General features: G+C 58.2%; 1 protein-coding gene across 3 annotated transcripts in view; it reads right to left on the bottom strand.

Annotated features, from left to right (window-relative positions):
* Positions 1 to 18,990, bottom strand: part of HDAC4 (histone deacetylase 4) — a 287,523-nt gene extending 268,533 nt beyond the window's left edge. For all 3 annotated transcript variants that reach the window (XM_086394178.1, XM_086394182.1, XM_086394186.1), the window contains exon 1: positions 18,851 to 18,990. The gene's annotated coding sequence lies outside the window, so the exon portion shown is untranslated. The remainder of the gene's footprint in view (positions 1 to 18,850) is intronic.
* Positions 18,991 to 19,308: the final 318 nt, after the last annotated feature.

Below are 19,308 nucleotides of genomic sequence, written 5' to 3'. Positions count from 1 at the left end.
ATGTCCGTCTCTTGTTTGTAGGGAACAGACTCGTCTCTGACCTTCCCTGAGCTCCAAAGAGCAGATTCAAACAGCTGCTCATCAGGGACAGGAGAGAATGCAGAGACAAGGGAGGGACGGCCAAGAAACAGTGCAGCCTGGGGCGGGGTCCTGACTCTGCCTCACGGAACGCACATCACAGTGTCTTTGAGCTTTTTACAGAACTAAAAACCCTGACAAATGGAAGACGTTAGTATTTTTCATTCCAGAGGAAAAAAACCACAGTTTCATGTCCCTGAGAGGCTCATCAGGACCCCTGAAGCCAGATTAAAGGGATGCAGGCCCTGCCCTCATCCTTACCCTTACCAGCAGCCCTGCCCTGAGCCGCTGCTGGAAACTCCTGACCACATCCTCCCGGGTTGGGACACACAGCTTTTCAGGGCAGGAGCCTGCTATGTCCCCTCTGCCTGGCGAAGCAATAAAGCTATTCTTTTCTACTTCATCCAAAACACGGTCTCCAAACTTCAGCGCGGCTCTGGCACACGGAGGCTGAGTTTCTGCCATAGCCCTGTCGTGTGTACTGGGCAGGGTCCCGACGGACTTTTCCCACACGGGGGCATTCGTCTTTCCAGCGGCCTCTTGGCCGCACTTAAAACAGACTGACCCTTTCTTGCAAAGACAGTGGCTCTGATCCAGGCTGCATGGACCCTGTCCCCACCATGGGCTTCTGTATGGATGGTAAGCCTGAGATGGTGCAGGTGTTAGGGCCGCCACCAGTAATGGTGACTTTTGCTGTTGTCCCTGAATCGTCCTGCTTCTTCACCTTATCTCTATCATTGAACGCTCCAAAGGCCAAGTCCATGAGCTGATTCTCAGGGGTCTGGGATCTCCAGCTCCCTGGGTGTGACGTTAGGGGTAGACAGTCCAGCAGACTGTCAGCCTCTCAGAACTGTGGCTGGCATCAGTTCCCAGTGGCGGACCTTGGGGAGGTGGTCTCATAAAGGGATTGTGTAAAACACCAGGCTCCTGCTGGGAAAGAAAGAACCTTCCAGGGGGTGTGAGCCAGGCACACCCAGCAGGAGGTCTTTAGACCTGGACTGTGGGGCAGGTTTGTGAACATTTGGATGTACGGGTCTTCCCCATTTTGGTTAAGGTGCCACAAGACAAGGGTCTGATGGATCCTGGGCAGATAGTGGCCATTTGTCCCAACGCTCTCCCTGATATTCAAAAAATCTAAGGGAGTGTGCTGCAGGGACCTTCGTGGGTGGACCCCCTCAAGGGAGTGCCATGGAGAAAAATTCAATGGCAATTCAGGAGACGGGACAATTGGACTGATCTGTAAAAACCCTGACTCCTGGAATTCAGCAGAAAAGTACTTAATTAAGCAACCAAAACTGGGAAAAGCAACAGTGGGGTCCTTGTGGGCACCCCAAAATCTGCCTGTTTGGTGAGCCTGAGGAGGCCCCTTGGATTAGTCAAGGAAAGGAACAACAGTCAGTGGAAGAAAGGCAACCAGAGTCCCAGGGCTGGAACTCTTCAGAGACGGACGAAGGGAGAGCTAGACCCCGAGTCAAACAGATGACACAGCTCAGTACAAGCCCCAGCCGCCCTGCGCTGAGGGGAGCCCTAGCCCAATAGGGGGATCGGATTATGCCCTTTGGGGTCCCTTCATGGTCGCCAGAAAAGACGCTGCAGGGGGAAAATGGGGCACAAGAGGATGGTCGTGTCCCAGGTACTGAGTGATTCCTGGGACGGGCTGCCAAGTGAGGGTCCTTGCCTCATGCAGGAAAGAACTCACGAGTGAGGAAAGCAGGCTTATTTACAGAGATGCACGCTCCACAGACAGCATAGACCTTCTCAGAAGTCCAGAGGCAGCCGGAGGCACGGGGTCACCTTGGAAAGTGTGAGAGGGCCCCTAGCGTGGGGGGTTGGTGTTTATGGGCTGGGTGACGTCACAGGATGACAAGTGGGAGGAACATTCCGTCTTCAAGAAGGGATGGGCATTTCCAGGAACTGGGGCACCACCCACTTTCTGGCCTTTTATGGTCGAGGTTCCTGTGGGTATGTCATTTAGATGTGAATATATCACAATGAGCTCTCTCTATATTTACATATTACAATATAGATAACGAGGCTCGGGGTCTACTGGAAGCAGGACCTTCTGTCGTCTCGGGCCTCGGTGGCTGCTGTCTGTTCCCGTCTCCTGCCGTTAACGGCTGTGTCCAGCTCCCTTCTTTCCTCAGATCCACACACACCCAGTGAACTGCCCGATCTCTTCACAACGTGGACGATTTCCCTTCTTGGTCCCCAACTTCACGGATGCCTGCTGAGCACCATTCTCCACCTGGCCTTGCAATCCCGTTTCAGAAACTAAGGAAATGTGCGAATCTGAACTTCCCAGCACACAGTGCTACTCACTGCTCATCAGAGGCCCCTCTTCAGCATAACCTCCAGGATGTGACAGAGCGAACAAACGCCTGTGTCCCAACAACTCGACAAAGTGACCAAACGTGACTAAAACCCCCTCATCCAGCAAACACAGCGTGAAAAATACCTGTGGCAACAGAGCGGTCACCTGAGCAGGTGACAGACACGCACACTCCTGATGAAAGCAGCAGATCCTAAGAATTAAGAGCAGGGGCGTGGCCTTCCCGAACGGCCTTTCTCAATCATTACAATGAAAACATGAAGCCAGCTGAGCTGCAGCGGGAGACAAATGACCCTCGCGCTTTGGTTTAGCATGTTCTAAAAATACAATTTAAAATTCAGCAATATCTTTTTTTAATGTAGTCACTACAACACAAACATGCCTCTTTGTTATCTAACTGCATCTGCATGCAAAACACGCTTTAGCTAGGAAAATGTAAGGTCTGGGGAATTGAAACCCATTTTTCAAATTCAAAAGAAATGAAAAGGAGAGAATAAAGGTGCATTTTATTCACATGCAGAAAAATATAACTGCAAGCTGACCTCAGTTCCTCACCCCAACCTGGTAAATGACGTATGTAACTTGTCCCCAAGTGGTTTCAAGATTACTCTTTCAAGTCACATGACTGTGCTGTAGAACCAAATCCGCCTTGAACCAAATGCAGTGCCGTTTGCCTTCACGCTTAAGGAAATGGTATATTCTGCACTCGATGGGAGGGCTTCTCAACCTTGGCTCTGGAGACCTCCAAATCGTCTTGGGGCGAGAAACCGCCTCCCTGAGGCCACCACCCAGAGCATCGTGCACACAGGCTCTGCCCGCTGAGGCCGGCGCTCCCGCAGGGCAGGGAGCAGGCAGAGGGCTGCCAGGCTCTGATCTCACCCGAGGTCCCCCGGATCTCTGTACTCTTCACCGCACACGACCACACCAACGGGAGCTGGGTTCCCAAGCTCGGCGGGGCATGCACCCACGTAACGGATTAAAATTAGGCACCCCAATCATTAAACTGTCACTGTGAGAGCCGGGAGTACCATTTATTTTAGAAAAGGAATAGGAGAATTAATGGATTTCTTTATTTGCTTCAATGTGATAGTCAGCCCATCTTTTATTATCAAGGCAGTCATAAAAAAATGCTTCGGCCACGTATGCAAATTAAATCATTAGTATTTTCCCAGTTACAGTGACTGCTTGTTTATATCTCTGATCTCTTCTCCCAGTTTTGTTCCTTTAATATTGGCTGCTCAGTCGTGCCCGACTCTTTGTGATCCCATGGACACTAGCCCATCAGGCTTTTCTGCTCATGGGATTCTCCAGGCAGGAATCCTGGAGTGGGTTGCCATTCCCTTCTCCAGGGGGCTCTTCCTGACCCAGGGATCGAACCTAGGTCTCCTGCATTGTAGCCGAATTCTTTACTGACTGAGCCACCAGGGAAGCCCAATATTAATGATACTGGAAATGCTTCAGTAAAACACTCTGAGGCCCTGCAAGAGAAACCCTCTCTACTCCCCACCTCTCTGACCCCAGAGCTGCAGGGTCACCCGGTAGTGACCTAGACGGCCCCCCAGGGACTGGACAGCCCCACCACCACAGGGCCCTTGGGCACAGAGGGCCATGGCAGAGGGTCTCCCTGGCTCCTCCCCTGAGCTCCTGGCAATGGGAGGCCAGGAGAAGCCAGCCCACTGCAGGTGGGAGCTTCAGGTAACAGCTTCTATTTTACCTAAGAAATCAGGTAAAGCATGCATCCTGCTTCAAAACACACCCACGTTACCTGCGTTTTGTATTCACATTAACGTGTCTCGCCCACTGATTTCGCCGGTTTCTGGCCGGGCTGCCAGTGCCCAGGAACACACGCCTACTTCTGGTGCCCACCACCCCCAGCTGCTCCCCCAGCAGCCTCCTGGGGCCCGCCTTCCTGAGATCCTGCACTGCTCTGAGCCTCGCTAAGCAGACCCGTCACTCACACTGCAACTCTGAGGCTTGAGTGTTCATGAGCAAACTCCTCTGTCCTGAGCTGGGATCCCAAAAGAATGAAACTGGCTGTTGGGAGATGGAGCCAGAGCAGGAACAGATGTGATGGAGGCAAGGCCAGTGGCCAGCTCAGGGTCAGGGGCTGGGGGTCGGGACAAGGCCCAGTTTCTTAACCACCCAGCCAGAACAGGTGCCTCAGCGCCTAACTTCTCTGAAAATCACAGCGAAGTCCTCAACACGCACACAGTCCACGGTGACGCCACAGAGAAATGTTCGCTTTCCAGTCCGACCCCTGAAAGGCTGCCGGATAACCCATGACAACTGACTCCTTTCTGCCCCACGTGCTCCCCAAGGCTGCCAGCGCTGCAGCTGGAAGGCAGGTGCACGGCCCAGTGCCCTGACCCAGCTCGGAGCACTCAGCGGGGACGCGCCTGGACACTGGAGCCCGAGAAAGCTGGCCACGAGGCAGAAACAGGGGGCAGACAAAGCGAGGCTGCGGCGATCCACCCCACAGCGTGGGCAGGCTTTCCCGCGCGCGACCCAAGCTGGGGGCAAGGACGGACATCCTGAGCGTGTCGGCGGCTGACAGAATGAGACCCGTGTGCACCTCTCAAGACGGGAAGCCACGAACACCCTGGGACAAGAAAGAGTGACCCGGGCACCCCGTGCCCCCAGGCAAGGCCAGAAAGCTGAGGCTCTCTGGACCCAAGGAGTCGTCGGGCTGCTCGCTTCCCATCTCCCCTTTATCAGGAAGCTTAACCTGGGCCTTGATGGGCTGAAAAGGTCCAGGAAGTCCCCAAAGTGGCATGCAAAACGGCATTTTTTAGTATGTCTCTCTCACAGAGAAACATTAATAAAAAGAAAATGACTGCATGGTTAAGACCCTAAAGGTGGGTCAGCTGTTGTCAATCCCAAGGGCCCCGCCCCACCTCTGACCATTAGAGAACACACCCAGATAGTGTTTTCACAACAGCTTAAACAAAACCCCCGAGTAAGGCAGTCCGTGGAGCAGGAAGGCCGGCGACGCCCAGCTCCCCCCATACCCCTGGAGTGCAGGCCAGCACGGCACAAGGTGAGCCCAGGGGAGGGAGATGGCAGGGCCTGGGCAAAGGGGCGGCTGCGGGGACCCCGTCCCCCGTTCCTGATCCTCTCACCAGCCCAGGCCCTCGGCACTGCATGCAGCCCCCGCGGGACTGGCGTAGTCCCAGGCCCAGGGCCCCTCCTGCTGTGGGAGCAATCCCTCCCCCAAGCCCTTCAGGTAACAGCCCGACTCCAGGCCTTACGGAGAAATCCCGACCCTCCGCTCCCCTAGTTCAAGGGCCCCCAAACCTCTTCACGTCGTGGTGGGCAAAGGAAAGTGCCCATGCTCAGCACCGCCACTGAGCAGCTGAGGAGCCGGCCCAGCCGATGGTGGGGCCGGGGCTGGAGGAGGCAGGCCCAGCCGCGGCTCAGCGGCAGGCAGCTGTCCTGAGACCGGAGCTGGGGCAGGGACGGTCCTGGGGAAGCGTGGATGGCGCCTGTCCTCTGATGATGGGTCACAGGGAAGGGCCAGCGGCTCCCCACGGGGCTCAGCTCAGGAGACAGGCGGGAGCACGCACACACAGGCCCCCGTTCCTGCGGACCCCGCCCTGGGTGCGTCTGAAGGACAGTGCGACAGCAGGACGTGGAGGCCCCACCAAGATTCACCTGCTCCTCGTGACGGCCCCCGGAGGGCACCGGCGGGCAGGAGAAGCAGGGGCCAGGGTCACAGGCTCTGGGAAGGGAGGACACCTTCCTTTGCTCCCAAAGCTGAAGGGGGCCACCGCCACCCCTCAGAGGCAGCCAGGAGCCTCCTGTGGTGGCCACGCGGCCCTGACTTGGGCAGGAGCGTGAGCCCGGGACAAGGGAGTGGTTCAGAGCAGCGACAAGACGTGGCCCTGCCCACGTTGGCGCCACTCGGGGCCCCGCTGAGGCCAGGGCACTCCGGCAGTCGGTGCTGTCAGAGCAAAGAGCAGAGACGGGCAGCGGGAGTGGGTCACTGCACTCACGTGACAGCTTCCTAGCCACAGGAGCCACGCAACACGCGTCCGCAGCCCCCCGGCGCAGACTTGTGGGCTGGGGCTGCAGGGGAGAAGGGCACCCCCATGGGTGGGCTCAGAACAGAAGAGGGCGCAGGGCCCAGGGGGCCCACTGACTGACGGGCCCAAGGCCCCCGCCGCACCTGCCCTGCTCACTGGGACGCGCCTCCAGACCAGCTGGAGCGCTGGCACGTGGCGGCAGGAAGGCAGGACAAGAGCCATGCGGCTGGAGGAAGCCCTGCCACGCAGCAGCCTCGGGAGCTCAGCCTGCCAGGAACCAGCAGGTCCTGACCCACCCAGCCCCCAGCCCTGCGCGGGGACAGCTCTCACAATCCTCGTGCCCAAGGATGCCGGACTGGCAGGGATCAAAGCAGAGAGCCCCTCCGCTCGGCAATGAGGAAGTGGGGAGGACTGTGCCGCGAGGAGGGGGTTCAGCATCCAAGCGTCTGGGTGCCCTTGCCCCGGAATCTGCTCCTGGGAGGGGGAGGGGCGGGGTCAGCTCGGCCAGCGGCTCCTGTACACCCGACGGGACCACGACAGGAGCTGGCTGACCTGTGTCACAAATGTTCACGTGTGTGCCCGTCTGTGTGCGTGCATGCCGCCCTCGCCAAGGCTGCACCCCCAGAACCTCACGGTGAGCTGAAGAAGGGGGGCCCGGAGGAGGTCGCCGCGGCAGGGCCAGCCTACCCACAGCTCCAGCGCCAGCACCAGGCGCCTGCCCACCCCCACCCCCCTCCCCTCTCCAGCTCCCTCCACAGCTCAGGCTGTGCCTCCTCACACCATCCCACGGGGCCTGCCCGGCAAGGACCCCAGGGCCAGCCACACCACCATGACGGCCAGGAGAGCCTCCACCTCCAGGCTCAGGGAAGAGCCCCACCCCCCCCCCAGAAAGAACTGCTCCAGGCAGGGAGGGTACAGGCCAGAGGTTCTATGCCTCCCCCTCGGGGGCACCTCCCACCCCAGGGAGGGGACAGCACCCAGCACAGTGAGTAGGGACCAAGTGAAGCAGGCCTGCGCCCCCCGCTGTCATGACACGGCCAAGCCAGGGCTCCCTGCTCAGACTCTACAGCAGGGGGCACGGAGGCCGGGGGCGAGGGCAGAGCGCCCTGAGGTGGTGTGGACCTGTCTGCAGCAAGGCCTGCACACTCCGCTTTTCCCACCCAGCAGCACAGCCCAGGACGAGGCCTGCGCTTCCGACCTAGGGTCCCACCCTGCGCGTGAACACAAAGGCGCAGGCTCAGGCTCGCCGCCTGGCACAGGGGCAAGCCCCGTCCTTCAGGCTCCCTGCCTTGGTGTCAGCTGCCCCACAGTCAGCCGGGCGCAGGAAGGGGAGCCAAGCCACACGGGCACAGGACGAACAGAGCGTGTTTAACCACAGCAGGGAGCCTGGCATCAAAGAAACACCGCCAGACACAGGCGGGGGCTCCCATCCGGGGAACCGGAGCCCAGCAATAAGGGCATGTCCTCCTCTGGTGCAGCCTGGCAGGGCTGGGCCAGGCCCCTTGCGATCGCCCCTGAGCCCGATGACAATCCTCCACGGCAGAAACTCTTGTGCCCACTTCGCAGATGGGAAGACTGAGGCACCCCGATGCGTCAGCCCATCTGTCTCATCCTCAGGCCCGCCGCACGCAGGCTGAGGTGACGAGGCGGGTGAGGCAGACAGGACCAGCTCGGCACAGTCTCAGGACATCCCGGCGTGTGGCCACCTCTGAGAGCAGCAGGCCGGCTGGAAGGGCCCAGTCCCCCGTCTCATGGCTCCGCTGTCCCTGCTCTAAGGGCAGCTCCGTGGGATGCCACATCCTGCGAGTCAGCCATTGGAGGAGGGCAGGGAACCCCCAACAGGCTCCTACTTAACCTCTCCCCACTTTGCCATCAGCCGGTAGCCCGACCTCCAGGGCCTGGTGCATGACCAGGCAGAGAACAAAACCCAGGAGGCCAGCAGAGGGCCCTGGCCAAGGCCTCGCTTTCCGACCTCACTGAGCCCTCTCTCCTCCTCGTGAACGGGGGCCAGTGCTCTCCAGGGAGCTGCCCGTGGCTCCATGAGATGAGGTCTGTGAGACGGTCAGCATGGCGCTGCACGGAGGGTGCCCACATGCAGGCCAGTCTGGAACTGCCGCCAGGGCTGCAGAGGACATGGCCCGAGGGGGACGCTGCCTACGGGGCCCACCTTAGCCTCTGCCCCCTCCCTGTCCTCTCCGTCAGCAGCAACATTCCCAGGAGGGCAGCTGACTCCCCAGCCAGCTTCTGGAAGAGGCTGACCCACACGGGGCATCCGACATCCCTGCCTGGCCAAAGCGACCGTTCAGAGTGGACGAGGGGCCTAAGCCAGAGTGAGCAAGTGAATCCAGGAAGTTCTGCTGTCCGTCCTGGTGGGCAGGGACCGGCGAGCGTGTAGTCCTGAGAGCAGCCGGCAGAGCCATCTCAGCACTGGGAAGTGGACTCCCGACGCAGGGGGAAGAAACAAGGTGTTGATGAGGCTGCAGGGGAGCTGGATCAAGCCGTGCCTGAACTCTGCTGCACCTGCACTTTCCCCAAAGCACGTCAGTCCATCCCGTGCGCTTGGAACCTGCTGTGAAGAGGTCCTCCCTGAGTGATGGGTCCCCTCTGAGTACCTTCCTGCTCATGCTGAGAGCCGCTCGTGGAGAACTCCTGGTCAAGTGCAGGTCCCACAACCTCAGGGAGGACAGTCTGGCCCCAGTCTGTTCCTCCATCTGCCAAAAGCCACCTTATCCGACCACACCGTCACCTGCCCCGGGGGCACACCTACAGAGCCACCCCCGAAGGGCTGCACCCCTGGGCGCCAGAAGCACCCACCCCTCTGTTTCTAAATCGTCCCCCTCCTCCCATCCTGGGAGCACATCCCCGGGAACCCTGCCACCAGAAGCCAGCCCCACGGCTCCATCCCGGCGCAGGTGCGCAGGCCGCACCGCTTCCCCGAGGCCGCGGCAGGCGAGGGGCACGCTGTCCTCGGGGTCCCGGCTGGTGCCTCCTCAACAACAGTGAAAAGAGGGGGAAACGCAAACTCGCAACTGGGTTTGCAACGCACGTCCACGTCGTCCCAGGAGGGGCCCCTCTGTGGACACCAGGAAGCGCCGTGGACATCCACCGCTCTGGCTCACAGACCACCTGGCAACCAGGGACCTGGGCACCGCTGGCTGGGGACAGATCCCACAGTGGTCAAGGCCCCGCTGGGCCTGCACCAGGCAGCTCTCACCCACGGCAGCGCTCGGGAGCCAACACTTGAAGGCATGCTGCTGAGCTTTCCAGAACAGGATCTCTGCGAGCCACGAAAGGGTGCCTGCGAGGACAAAGACACACAACAACTGGCTCCCAAACGTGACTGAGGTCCTCCAGGGAGGCGCTCGCCCAGCCGTGACTTCAGCAGACGCAGGCAGAGAGATGCCTGGAGCTGGCGTGGGAGCCTCAGGGAGCCTGCGAGTGCGTAACAGACATCAAAGGCCCAGCCGCCAGCCCTCCCCTTGCAGATAGCATCCCACCTGAGACCCGGCCTGGGGAGAGGCTCCCGGCCGCCCCCGCTCAGGACACCCAGCTCGAAGAGAGGAGGCAGCCCCGCCGGGCGAGCGCACCGTGAGGCTGAGCCCTCAGGCGCAGCCGCCTCGACACCCAGGTCTGTCCTCTGCACCCGCCGTGCCACAAGAAGCCCGGATGGCTGCGGACACCGTCCCGAACGCCTGCTGCTGAGCACGCGGAGCATCCACAGGTGGGAGCAGAGGCCCACCGTGTGCCTCTCTGCGTTTCAGCTCCGTCCTCTCCTTGATGAGAGGAATTCTGAAAACAGGAGCTCCCTCAAGACGCACCCAAGTGTGGACGAAGACAATCCACTCCAACTCAGAGACACCCTTCCTCGGGGGAGGGTTTAGGGGACGCCGTTTACACTGCGGGTTGTCAACTCCAAACCCCCAAGGTCAGCCCTCCACCAGCCCTGAGCGGGGAGGTGTTGAGCAGGACGGCAGCAGCCCCGAGCACCCTGGGGCCTCCCAGCCGGAAGGACGGGGAGAGGTCAGAGGTCATGCTTAGGCCGCTGCAAATCCAGCCAGACACGGACCACAAGTTGAAAGGAAAACAAGGCCCTCGCGAGGAGACAAGGAGGCACGTAAGCACCCTACAAGTCCTGCGCGCGCCCCTCCAACCCGGAGGGCCGGGAAGGAGCCTCGCTTCAGCCCTTACGCTGGCTAAGGAAGGCTTTCCAAAGAACGGGGCTGAGACACCTACTGGGGACTTTCAGTGCAAAACGTTGCGTGAATTCCTGGCAGAGAGGGCTCCGATCCACTGGAGCACTGCCCAACCACTTCTCCACGACTCTCCTCACAGGTCACACCCCCAGAGCGCTTCCCTCTGCACTTTCCGTCAACTACAGGCCCCTGCCCCGGGGGGTCGTCTGCATCCACAGCCCCAGAGCTGGGGGGCGGGCTCACCAGGCCCCCCAACCCCTCAGCCCTGAGGCTGGAACCTCCATTCTGGGAGGGCCCTGAGCATCCTTTTGGAAGCCCCCACCCCGCCCTCCTCAGCAGAGGCCCGGGCTCTGCTGGCCTGCTGGCGTCCTACTCCAACCGTGACTCCAAAGGGTCTGCCGGAAAGCCCCTCGGGGCCAGAGGGGCTCAGAGCACACTCCCCCCTGATGTTTAAGACCAACAGCTGGATGAGACACTGGCTCGGGCCCCTTCCAGAATGTCCCTGACACTGACTGCCAAGGCTTGGGTCCTGACAGCTACTCCTAGGAGTCCTGGGCCTGGGAGATGGTTCCGGGTCACACAGGTGGCGGGGAGGGGGGAAGGGCCACCCCACTGGAAGGTGTGGGACCAGGACCCCTGCCCCTAGGTGTGGGCCGCCCCAGCTGAGTGGGCCGGTGCTCCCCTCCCAGCCTGCCTCCCACGGCCTGGCGCAGCTGCGTGGGGTTACCCCACCCCCACCCCATCCCCACCAACGACTCAGCTCCCTGCGGCTGGGGCCTGACCGAGACGGAGCCACGGGAACCGCCTCTGGGCCCCTCGACATCGGAGCATCTGTTCAGCTCCCTCCTCTCTCGTGGAAAACACCCCGCGTGGGTGAGGTGCAGACTGCTTGCAAAATTCTTGTTGTCTAGTCGCTCAGTCATGTTTGGCTCTTTGCTACCCCATGGACTGTACCCACCAGGCTCCTCTGTCCAGGGAATTCTCCAGGCAAGAATGCTGGGTGCCATTTCCTCCTGCAATGGCGGGCGAATCCTTTACCACTGAGCAACTGATTAGAAACTTTCTAGAAACAGGCTCCCTGTCACCACCACCGCCCTTCACCCTCCCCTACCAAAGTCGGGGTGGGAGAATGGGGTAGCAGCGGGGCAGGGAGTCACCAAAACTGCTCTCCCCAAGTTTGAAAAAGACCCACTGCAGCCAAGAGCACCATGCCAGCCAGCTGACGGTCGCTCCCACAAGATCACGCAGCTCCACCAACCACGGGCACAACAACCCTCCCACTTGGAAGGCCGGCTCGGGCTTTCAGGTCCTAAAGAACAAACTTACTGTTTCTAGCTCAAACAGCAATCCAGCAGAAGCACTTGACCCACACAGACAGAATACTTCATGAACAATAGTTAACAAACACAGCCCAACATTCATGTTTTTAAAGGGAGCAGACTCCAAAACGTTCACAGACAAGACCATGTGAAGGCGTCATGTTAGATGATGAGGTTAAACAAGAGAAGACTAAATAACAGCATTAACTGTGATCTGAAACCAGCAGGGGAAAGAGCCTTTGACAGAGGCAGCGGCTGGCCGCTGGGAGCACAGGCCCCAGGCCTCCGGCCGAGGTCACACTGCATGCTATGGGCTGTGCACGAGGGCCCTGTTGGCCACTTGACAGCTGTGTTTAAAGCTGTTCCTCCTCTCGTTCCTCTCTGCATCACAAACCCACTTCCCTTGTATTTATGGCATCTACTTAAGAGCATATGATCTCCAGAATCAGGAGTACCCAGACTGAGGCGGGAGGAAGCAGGCAATCCCAGCGCTCGGGCAGATAACGGGCGGCTCCACGAAGTCAGGGGGCCAGCCCGCACCAGGCTCTCCTCCCAGGCCCCGTGCAGTGCTGTGCACCCAGCCGCCCAGCCGCTCATGCGGACACTGCCAGGCGCTGAGCACCAAGCCGGCAGGAGGCCCTCGGGGCCCCTCCGCCCCTCGGAGGCCCCTGCCAGTAAGAAAGGTGACAGTCAACCGCCGATGTCGCAATGAGCCACTGAAATTACACAGCAGATCCCGCTAGGGAGGAGGGAGAGGGTGTGAGACCATGCTCAACAGGGACTGAAGGCTCTGCTTGGACTGAGGGACCGGAGAAGACACCAGATAAAGACAGGCAGTTCCAAGAACTGCGAACAGTGTGTGCAAAGGCCCAGAGGCCAAGGGGGCTCGCAGGGAGCAGGGAGGCAAGCAGACGAGCAGGACGGGGACATGGGATGAGGTAAGCGGAACAGAGGGCAGGACCACAGGCCTTCCAGGGTCCTACCACACGGCAGGGCGTGAGCATGGGAATGAGGGGATGGGTCTGCCCTGGTCACAGCCACCCAGGTACCATCTGCACAGCGCAACCCGGGCCAGAGCCTGCCAGACCCAGAAGGCCAGCACTGCCTCAGAGAGCTTACGAGAGCCAGAGAAACGGATCCCCTCGATTCTTCGATGCTAAGCACACGTATCAACTTACCAAGGATTTGGTTTTCCTCCCTTATAAATAATGAGGTTGAAGAGTATTCTCCCCTCCCCCATGGAAATATCAGACTTTTTAAGAGAAAGTATTACTATTCAAAAGCCATACATGCTTACAGAAACCATTTTTATATATCGTGTAAAATTTAAACAATATCACCAAACATAAAAGGGGCTTCCCTGATAGCTCAGTTGGTAAAGAATCTGTCTGCAATGGAGGAGACCCCGGTTCAATTCCTAGGTCAGGAAGACACCCTGGAGAAGGGACAGGCTACCCACTCCAGTGTTCTTGGGGTTCCCTTGTGGCTCAGCTGGTAAAGAATCCACCTGCAGTGCAGGAGACCTGGGTTCGATCCCTGGGTTGGGAAGATCCCCTGGAGAAGGGAAAGGCTACCCACTCCAGTATTCTGGCCTGCAGAATTCCATGGACTGTATAGTCCCTAGGGTAGTAAAGAGTCAGACACGACTGAGTGACTTCCACTTACTTCACTTAACAAACATAAAGAGACAATGAAAGTTGCTCACATTCCATTTTCCTGGCACCCCAGAAGGCCAGTGCTATCACTCTGGAGACCCGTGAACTTGAAAAGCAGAAAGAATGGGTCCCCTGGGTACTGTCCCAGACCCCCTTTTTCCTTTCACTTAACACACCGAATGCTTCTGCTCCCCAGCAAGCCTGCACAGAGATTTCCACAGGACAAAAATACCAAAATGTATTTAGTAAGTTTCACCTCTATAAACAATGCAGCAATACCATGCACAGATTTCCACAGGATAAAAACATCGAAATGTGTCTAGTAAGTATCACCTTTATAAACAATGTAGCCATAACATTCTGTACATATCTGGATACCCATATGCTTATCACATTCTTCCTAGGAATAAATTCCAATAAGTAGAATAGCTGGAAGAAAAGGAATGGCCATTTAAAAATTTGACACTTAAACTTTTCCTGAGTGTAACCAAGTAATTAATAACTAATAATGGCCAAAGCTTACGTGTGCTTACGATGTACCAGACTACTCTAAGCACTTTCCATATATTAGCTTATTTAAATTTCACAAAAGCCACGGAAGATAAGAATTACTATTATCACCATTATCGGCTGCTGTCAAACAGCCTGTGTGATACGGGGGCATAAACAAATGCTTCCGCTGACGTTCTTTATCAGGAAGGCTGGGTCTTTTTACTGTTAGCCATTGTGATTCGCAGATTCATGTGCTCTGCTCATTATACAGTAGGAATGTTCACCGTTTTCTTATTGGTTTGTTAAAGCTCTTTACATATTGACTATTAACCTTCTGTAAGCATAATATGCTGCTGCTGCTGCTAAGTCGCGTCAGTCGTGTCCGACTCTGTGCAACCCCATAGACGGTGGCCAACCAGGCTCCCCCATCCCTGGGATTCTCCAGGCAAGGACACTGGAGTGGGTTGCCATTTCCTTCTCCAGCGCATGGAAGTGAAAAGTGAAGTGAAGTCCCTCAGTCATGTCCGACCCTCAGAGACCCCATGGACTGTGCCTTCCAGGCTCCTCTGTCCATGGGATTTCCCAGGCAAGGGCACAGGAGTGGGGTGCCATCGCCTTCTCCGGCATAATATGCTATATTTTTTTTTCTCTCACTGTCCCTTAACCTCACTTATGGAGTCTTTTGACAAGGAGAATTTTCTTTAACTCTTAAGAGTGTTAAATCTATATTTTCTTTAAAGTTTCTGGCTTACTGTTACAACATGAATGGATTAAGTCAGTGGTTTTTCAAAGTTTCTGGTCTTTGGGATGCTCTCTTCCAAGGCAATCCCACAGACAGAACGGTGGAGGCCACTGTGCTCTGGCTGAAGTAGGCGTGGGCGCCAGGGGCCCCCCACCCTCACCCGCCCGCAGGCAGCCCCAGAAGAGCCAAGCGTGGGGCCAACCACCGCCGGCCGACAGGACTGTCCGGAGCCTTCCCAGCGCCACACACACAGCACAGAAGACAGCAAGAAACCCTACGAAACACAGAATCACCTATGACCACTCCAATACCACCCAACACAACTACACCTAAAGGTGTTCCGAACGGTCCTCTTCTCAAAGAGGCTATGCTCTCCCAAACACCTCCACGGACGATGCTGAACTTCAGCTTCAAGACTACCAGGGGCCCGGAAGCAGAGGCGTGGAAGAGGAGGAGTCAGCTTCGGGGGCTTAACACAAGCAAGGGCACCCGGCGCTACGTTTCCAGGCCCATCTCAGGTCCCTCCTCTGCAAAACGGGTGTGGTAAGAGGGGCCACCTCCTGAGGCCGTGGGGAGAGAGAAGCGGGGTGCCCATGGTGACTACTTACGACAGCACACGGCCCCAAGTAGCTGCTCATTAAACGGCAGCTACTGGGCTAAGCTACACTCACAGCTGCCCCTTGAACACCATGGGGGAGAGGGGTGCCAGCCTCGCAGACGGTGGAGAACCCAAAGATAACTTTATAGTCAGCCCTCCGTATCCACGGCTCCACAGCCCAGGTTCAGACAACAGCAGATTGTGTAGTATTCACTGAAAAAACCCACGGATAAGTGGACCCACGTGCTTCAAGCTCACGCTGTTCAAGGATCAAGTGGACGAGTGTCATCTCACTAGGAAAGAGAACCAGGCTGGCTCCACCTCTGCTGATACAGGGGCCAGTCCGCCCCCGCCGTGATGGGAGGCAACCTGTGTGGGGCCCTGGCCCTTCACTGGAGGGAACCAAGAAGGCCCATCAGTCAGAAAAGGCGGCCGAGAGCCCACCCCGCTCCCGAAACAGAGCCACATACCCCATCTCCTCAGTCACACGAGCCCAAGAGAAGAAAATGACCTCCTAACAGAACCCGCTGATCTGAGCTCGGTGACACGTCTCCCCAAAGAAACGGCCTGTGAACACACGTTGCTGACGGGTGTGAAGATGCAGCATCACTTCTGACACAGGGCTCCTCGTCTGACTTGAATCAGAGACCCTTTGCTTTTCTCTAACTCTAGGCCAAAAGACCCCAACCCACTGCACACCGCAACATATCCCAACTGACCGTATGAGACTCAAACCAAGCCTCCTCCAGACTGGCTCCCCAGTCCCCACCCCAGGACCAGCAAGGGTCGCAACCACTGGGGAGAACTTGCCCTCCGGCTAGAACAGTGGGGACTCGGGCTCAGCTTTGCAGGCCACGGAGCGAGGGAGCTTCCATGGAGGTGGGGCTAACGCGGGTTCCCGGCAGCTGATCCCCAGCAGGGATTTCGGGTCCAGGGGCCGTCAACCCGCCACCCACAGCGGAGCCGTACCCCGCTCTCTGCATGTCCCCTGCTCCCTCCATCAGGTACCAATCTACAGCTCATGGCAGCTTCTGAGCAATGAAAGCCCAGCCGTTTTCAATAGAGAACGGTAGGGACGGATTCTCCAGGAGTGATGAAATGTTTCTTCTGCTCTGGCAATTAAGACGGCACAAAGTCGCCTTTCCTCGGGTGCCACCCCCAACATCAAAGGATGAGAATTCAAAGCCATTCATGCTGCATTGAAACCTCACAATGCAGCTGGAAAATGGAAGTCGATTACTGGACATAAATATGCAGTAGTTAAAAGCAAAGAGTTAGAACAAAATTCAACTGCAGCAACCCCACGACATGCGGAAACTTCCAGAACTGGAGTCCTCCTGGTAAACACGACGAGGGGCATCCTTAGAAAGCACGCTTCTGGCCACTGAGCCAAGCTCCACGCTCTGGACCCACGTGGCCCAGGGGCCATGTTGTCCTGCCCATCTTGCTACAGTAACGGCCCCCAAGGCCTCCGAGAACATGGCATCTAGAGATTTTTATTTCGCATGGCTGTGAAGCTGCTGACCACAGAACATTCTCTCTTGGCTCAGGGCTGCTGAGGCCACATCTGTCCTTGGTCCCCAGGCCTAGCAGGCCTCCACCCCCGCACACACCCCCAGCCCAGGGCTCTCCTGCTGCCAGTTCCGATCGCAGGACAGAGAACTAACCCTAAAGAGGGCAGTGTTACATCTGCCTGCCGCATAAACCGTGCTTCTTTTCTGATTGATTACTGCTCTCTTTAGGAAGGTATTTAATCTTTAAAATAAAAGCCCAGAACACAGAAAGCTATACAAGTCTAACAATGTGTCAGGGTGTGTGTTTTTAAGGCAGGAAAATACTTCCCTCCCACACAAATGTGAGTTCTGGGGAAAGATGCCACAGAGCCCAGGGAGTAGAATATCTGGGAAAGCTTGATGGGTCTTAAAAATAGATAATTGAACACAGATTTGAGAATTCTCAGGAGCTACCTGAAAAAAAGAAAATTAAATCTCACATATTTTTGATATCCAAAACTCCATTCTGATGAAAACTTCTAAGAGGGTGGCATTTTGCATTTCCAATTATAATAGAGTAATTGTGTTGCCATAGTGACCGCAAAATTCTGCAATAACTTTTGTTGCTTTGTAATTGCTGTAGTGTATATTTGTGTACAAGCAGCTGAGTTTTCTTAATTCAATCCCTCTCCCTCTCCCTGTCTGTCCCCCTCCCCCAGTCACCACCACCACCTTTCCTGGCTCAACCCAAAGAAAATTACCAGAAGCAACTAAAACTCCAGGCCACAGGATGATCACGGTACAGAAGAAAAAGTGAAACCAGGCCAAGGTGCAGACCCACCAGCATAACCCCAGTCTTGCTAGGCTGGCGCTGGGCGAGGGCTGTTTACATGCTTACTCCCAGGCCTCCCCTGCTTAGGTGGTTTGTGGGAATAAACAGAGAAGCCTGAGCGGAGGGAAGAAGGGAAGGAAAGTAACTCCACAGGCCCCTTCCCTCCCTCGCCCAGGGCAGGCAGAGAGCTGCTGCAAGCAATTAGGTAGGTCTCTACAGTAATGCAATTAGGATTTAGTTAAGAAAGTCATTAGTTTTAAAATAACTTGAGCTTAATTTCTGCAACACTTTATTTGAGAATTGTGTCACAGCAGGTCAATTTACAACATGCAATAAAGAAAACACTCGTATCAGCTGCTGCAAGTTATTACAAATTTCTGATGTGCATTAAATGAGTACACTGGGTTCCACCCCCGGCCTTTCCGACTGATACGCACGATCTCCTGCTATAACAGTGTCAAATAATTCAACGCTCAATGTAAATACGAGATAATTTGCTTCGGATGCCACAGTGTGAGCTTGCGATGCCGCCAAGAGCGGCTCCCGTCACCTGGGCAGGACGGGGCCCAGGGCTCGGCCTGCCCGCACCCCTCGGGTCGCGGGCGCCCCACCCCTGCCGTTCCGGTCCGGGGCACACACACCCGGCGACGGCGCACCCCCGCCCGCCCGCCCGCCCGCCAGCCCCGGGAGGGACGTTTTTCTGCAAACTCACAGCCTCGACAAAGTTATATAAACGGCGCCCGCCGGGGCTCCAGAGCCCCCCGGCCCACCTGCCGAGGGCTCGGCCTGGACGGGAGCGGGCGCCCCGGGGAGGCCCGCCGGCCGTCCTGCGCCCCTGCCCCGCGGGCGGCCCCCGCCGGGCCGGGGGGCTGCAGCAGGGAAGGTCCGGGACGGGCTCCGGCTCCGCTCCGGACGACCGCGGGGCCGCGCGGCCTGGGCGCACGGGACCGGGCCGGGGCCAGGCCGGCCGGGCGGGCGGACCCCCGGCGTCCACCTGCCGGGCCGGGCGGCGGGGGCGTGGAGGCGGGCGGGCGGGCGGCCTGCGGGCGGGCGGGGGGCGGACAATGGCCCGCGGGCCGGGCCGGGGCAGCGCTTACCGCGGCGGCGGCGGCGGCGGGCGCTCCGAGCCGCATCTCCTCAGCCTGCGCCGCCACCACCACCACCACCGCCGGCGGCGGGCGGGCGGGCGGGCGCTCGGGCGGCGGCGACGGCGGGGACGCGGCCGCGGCGCGCCGGGCCCAGGCGGCTGAGGCGGCGGCGCGGGCGGGCAGGCGGGCGCGCGGGCTCGGGCGCGGCGGCGGCGGCGGCGGCGGCGGCGGGGACGGTGCTCCGCAAGCGGCGGCCCCACAACCTCCCCTCCTCATTCACAAAAAATTGACCCACGTTGAACCATGATGCTGCTCCCCCCCTCCGGCACTGAGGCGGGCGCTGATAGGCCAGCTCCGACGCCCGTCAGCGGCCCCGGCCCCGCCCTCCCGCCGTCGGCCCTGCGGCCATTGGCTGCACCGGCCTTGCATCACCTCCCCTCGCGGGCCCCTCCCTCCCTCCCGGTTTC

This window comes from Bos grunniens, chromosome 3, assembly GCF_055505025.1.
Source record: "Bos grunniens cultivar Pamir isolate PY7600 chromosome 3, Bosgru_T2T1.0, whole genome shotgun sequence".
In the NCBI taxonomy this organism is placed as follows: domain Eukaryota; kingdom Metazoa; phylum Chordata; class Mammalia; order Artiodactyla; family Bovidae; genus Bos; species Bos grunniens.
The sequence above is the reverse complement of the archived record's forward strand: the minus strand, read 5'-3'. Positions and strand labels throughout refer to the sequence as shown.